Below are 5,667 nucleotides of genomic sequence, written 5' to 3' on the forward strand. Positions count from 1 at the left end.
TTGTTCATTTATATGTATATATGCATATATATATATATATATCAAAAATAACTGAAGAATAGAGGCCATGTGTTTGTGAAGTGGAATGGGGGAGTACAATGCAAGGACTGTAAAGAGAGGTATGGAATGATGTAAATATAGTACACACATAAGAAATTAAAAAAATGATTGTTACTAACCATGATGTCCTGTTAGGAGTGAGATTAGGACGGCTTTATAGGCTAAATTATAAAGGTCGATGCTCGTCGGATATAGTGCAAAATCACATAATTACACTGGTGTAATACTAAAAACCCAATAAGGATTTAAAGGAGTAAATGGAAATATTGCAAGTGAAATACCTTATGAAGTCCAACTCTTTATTTATTTGCTCTATTCTTTGGTATTTTCCAAGAAGTAAGTAGCTTCAGGTTCCAATAAACACACCCTTCTACTCAGCATTTAATCTTCTTGCTTAATTTTATTCTCTAGTTGCATCCTCTAGGGTTTCTAGAAGACTTCTAGGATTTCTAAATGTGATGGACATAGAATTTCTGTTCCATCTTTAAATCTATGGGTACATTTTAGTAGCTCATAGCTGAGGGTGACATATTGGCTTAAATTCTCTTAGAATTTTACTAAGTATTTAAAAATAAAGTGCTATTCATTATTAAAATCTGTGTTGTCAAGGTAATGTTGAGTTCATAAAAATTATTACTATGCAGATGTAAGTTTTACAGTGTGTTTTTCAGTGCCATGTTATAGCATTTATTGAAATTTAAATAATTATTTCTTGGGCTCTAAAAGTAATAATTCACTCCACCAGCAGATAAGCTTAACATTAAAATACTTAGGAGTATTCCAAAAGTTTTGATCCAATGCCTAATACAGCTAACATGTTGTAGGAACAAATTTGACACCAACAGAAGTCTTTTTCAATCCCACGAGATCTACTGCATTTCAGGTTGTCAAATATTTATCGTGAATAAAGAGAGATCGGCACACTAATTATCATTGAGGAGTGTTCCAGATTAACTCAAGAGTTTCAACAGAAATGAACCTTCATGCTATTTTCCGAACCTCAGGGAATTTGCCTGTTGTTTGCTTCACATTTTGTTTTTGTCAGGTTTTTGAGGAGTGTCAGTCAATATGTTTCTTGGACTCACCAAGTTTTATGCATTACACTTTCTTTGACTTTACTGTTGTTATTTCAAGCTATATACGTATATCCACACAAAGGCATACAGTATTGTAATTCAGAAGTTAAGGTCCACTTTAATGTAGATCTTAAGTGAACTAAATTTATCAATAAACAAAATTAAATGTAGATAATTATCAAGAAGTGAAGCTTGGAAAATTCTTGCCCCTTCTCACACTGTAATTTCCCCACTTTTGTGGTCACAGTGGTTAAGAGCACAGCTGGGGAGGGAAATGTGGATGGGGAAGGCAACTGACTCCTTGCACGTGGCTGCCCAGATGTGGTATATTCTCAGGGATGTGGGGCCAGCTCTTTCTGAGCAGCTTAGTTTGCCTTTTTATTTAGAACAGTGATGAAGAAACAAGTTGAATAACGCAGCATTATTTGTTGATGGGTTTATTCAACCTTTCTTTTGGCAAACTCCAGTAATTGCTGTAGTACTTAAAATCCTTAGAGGAACCACTGAACAAAGTAATTACAAATCTGTGTGGAACCAACAGGAAGCATAAAATGCATAGGGGTATACAAATCAGTCAAATCCTGATCTATCATTAACATACCCTTCTGGAGAAGATCATGTCCAACATGTGACTCAGAAAGGTCAGGGAAACTGGTCAAGGCACATTACACAATCAGCTTCTGAAGATGGATGCATCTTGATTACGAAAATGTATGCACAAGACAAACAGGTTCTGTAGATGTGATTACAGTAAAACCATTGAAATGGAGATACTATTGTTATCTGAGTCAGTTTAATATGAAAATACCAATTCTTATAAGGGGAGGAAAAGAGGGCAACAGCAAGAGAAGACACTATGATGAAGGGAGCAAAGGTTACAATGATCCCCTTCCATGACAGAGGGGTGATCTAGACTCTAGATTCTAGAGAATGCTGTTTGCATGAGTAATGAGAAGAGCAAGTAATGAATTGGGATTCCAGAACTATACACTTCAGTGAACACTTGGAAGTTTGGACACTTGACTCCTTGATACACAGGGGAATAAGTTAGTTTTGTTTTAAGCATCTAAGTATGTGACAATTTATAAAAGTAACCATAAGAAATGAATATTTTAGAGCACCAAGACCCTTCTACTCCTTGCCAGAAAGCCATCAAAAGGGTTTTCCAGATATTCTCTGTAGCACCATTTCTCTGGGGATTGTGTTAGGTAGTCATATCAGAAGCAGGGCAGGGCAGGGAGAACCTTTCTGTCCAGTTAAGCAGAACTATAACCATGTTTAGCTGTAGCCATGAAACTAACGACAAGATATCAAATGGGCCTTTGTGACAACTTCCTCTGTTTGTCAGAGTTCTTCCACATGTTCATCAATTAGTATTTATTGAACACCTAAGAATAAAGTAAAGAGCAGATGCTGCCTATAAGTTGAGTTTCAGAATTGAAGGGAATCAACAATGATGAATGAAATAATTAAGGTAATTAGTATTATGAAAGGAAATTTGGAGGAAATACAGGCATGACAAAGAGAAATGGAAAAAGCGTCTTGTTTTTGACATGGCCACCTCTTCTGTAAGAAAATTTCATAGATGTTAGTACTTGAAGAATAATAGGAAGCAGCCACATAGAGACTTAAAGAATTGTTGGGGACAGAGGGAAAGGGCCTTGTACTTTGGAGCCCTCACATTATTTGAAGAATTGGGGAAAATTTTATGTAGGCCCAAGCATGAGAGTCTGTAATCTTACCTGGAAGGACTGATGCAATCAAATAGAATTCAATAGAATGCCTTTGAGAAAAAATACAGGAAAACACCAAAGAGTTTCATGTTTACAGTCATGAAATCCAGTGCACACTTGCACATGAAGGTTTTAAATTTTTTTAAAATTTACTTTGTGGTGTGTGTGTGTGTGTGTGTGTGTGTGTGCATGTGTGTGACTGTGTGAGCACATGTGCACTATGTCATGCAGGAACCCCAGGAGACCAAAAGGGAGCAGAAAATGCCCTGGAACTGGAGTTACAAGCAGTTTTGAGATGCCGTGGGGGTGCTTAGAACCGAACTGCGATCTGTAAGATCAGTAAGCATTGTTAAATGTTGAGTCATCTCTTCAGCCCCCACATGAAGTTTTTAAGGCCACACTTTTTTTGCAAGCACACCTAGCCCCTGTAAGGCAAATAACAACATGTAAATTCCATCCTTTATTGCTGCTCTCCATCAACTTGGTTGTTTCAGCCACTCACTGAGTGAACTATTACTATCCATCTTGTTTTAAATACATTGGCATCCACATTAAGACTTGGCTGTGAATAACACCCTGTGCAACTACTTCTACTAAGTGACACGAAAGCACACAAAAGACAGTTAGTTATAGCTGTCCTCACTTGTCTAGGGCAGTAGAACTTCTTATAATTATATTTAGGGAGCTAATGAATTTTGAATGTACAAAGAAAGGCAGCTCTTCGCCTGAGAGAACTACCTTGAAAATTATGAGGACTTAATAACTGTACAATGCAAGAATATTGCTGAAAATTTGGAGAGGCAGTAATTCTAAGGGTTTTTTTTATAAAGATGGGACTCTTAAATTACCTTGAAGTTATCACTTCAAAGAAATAAAAATATTAAAAAGAGCAGTTTGTTGATCAGTTTATTTAAACTTATGACCATACTCTAGGAAGTACACTGGCCTTTTAATGTGTTACAGTCTGAATGTTGGTGTCCTCACAATTCAGGTTGAAATTTTAACTTCTGCTATGATGGAAGTAAGATGGGGGGGCTTATGAAAGAGGCCCAAGGGTGCTCAGGTGTAAGGTACAGTGAGAAGCCAGTGCTATTTTACTGAGAGCCTTCATTGGAACCCTATGATACTAACACACTTCCCAGTTTCTAAAACTGTAAGAAATGGGTTTTTTGCTGTTTTTAAGCTACCCAGGCCATTGTGTTTTGTTAGAGTAGCTTAAATGGACCAAGATACAACAGAATGTACACACATGTTTAAATTAAGCATTCAAGATGAGTATGTTATTTCTATGAAAATAAGATTTATCTACTTTTCTGAAGTAACTGCCAACTCATTGCTGTTGTCTTCTGAGATAGTGATTACTGTATCAGTTGCTATTCTTGTATATTCCCCTGAATACTTTTTCTCACAACTCCAATGCTCACTATGCTTTTTTCTTATGTTGAGAAAAATCCCTATGTGATCTCCAGGCACACTCCAAAATCTTGTGTTAATATATGAAATGTGACCTTCATGTTGTCCATGCTTGCAATTTCTCCCATATAGCATTTACCTGCTTTGCAATATTTTTTAAATTACTATTTTATACATACGTAGGTATTTTGTTTGCATGTATGTCTGTATTGCATGCATGCATGCATGCCTGGTACCCAGGGAGGCCAGAGTAGGGTGTTGGATCCTTAGAAATGGAGTTACAGAAGTGCTTAGTCACCATTATGGGTACTGGGCATTGAACTTGGGTCCTCTGGAATGGAAGAGTAGTCAGTGTTCTTGATTGCTGAGTCATCTCTCCATCCCCATTACCTGGTTTTGTTGTTCTTTTCTTCTATCCTAACAACAGAATCTCCTCTGTAGCAATGGCTGCCTCTTACTGTACATTTAAAGTCAGGTGTTCTCTTATCTATTGCTACGGCTCACATAAAGACTGTTTGCTGCTCTCAGCCACAGCCTCAAGCTCTGTCTTACTCCAGCAATCTGTGATGTGAAGTTGCTGGGGGTCATTGTTAAGCCTCCTCAGGAGCAGGTGACCCAAGTGGAGATAACTATGTTCAGTTTCTAGAGTTGTGAGTCACAGAGATACAGAGAGACTCTGTGGCCTGAAAGACTGACTATTCACCCTCCCAGATATTCTATGAGCCATCTAATATCTTTTAGTAAATTCTCTGCTTAAAATTAATTTATTTTGCTAAATGCTAAGGATCATGACTGACATTTTGCCATAAAACGCTAGTGTGATATTTAAATAGTAACTTGAATTTTTTTGTCCATATAACTGTTAGCTTGGAATATCCAATTCCATCATTTAGTGGCTAGCACAGTGTAAAAGTAATACAGTATGACTTCCTAACACATTTCTATTAGTTAATTATTGAATTCATTAAAAAATATCTCTCAATCTTGAGGGACTTCAAGCAGAAGCTAGGATAACTGTCAATCAGAAAACTGAAGAAGAGAGTATTAGAAGCAATGTGTGCCAGCCTGGGGACCTGAGTCTGAGCACCCTCCCCCAACCCATGTAAAGTAGAAGGAGAGAGCAGATTCCACAAAACTGTCCTGAGGGCCACACATTAATTGTGACATGTTGGTGCCCACTGCCATCTTCCCTCCACCACAATAAAAAAAGAAAGCTAAAAAAAATGAAAACAAAAAACAAAACAAACAAACAAAAAGTATCTCTCTGGAAACTCTACCCCATTAAATGACCTAAGAAAGCTTTCAGTAGCTAAAGAGGTCTGTGTTGACCTGTAGGAACCTACTTACGTGTAATTGTCACAATCACAGAACACAGTGCAGCCACA

The sequence above is a fragment of the Mesocricetus auratus genome, unplaced genomic scaffold (genome assembly GCF_017639785.1).
Source record: "Mesocricetus auratus isolate SY011 unplaced genomic scaffold, BCM_Maur_2.0 Super-Scaffold_100015, whole genome shotgun sequence".
NCBI lineage: Eukaryota > Metazoa > Chordata > Mammalia > Rodentia > Cricetidae > Mesocricetus > Mesocricetus auratus.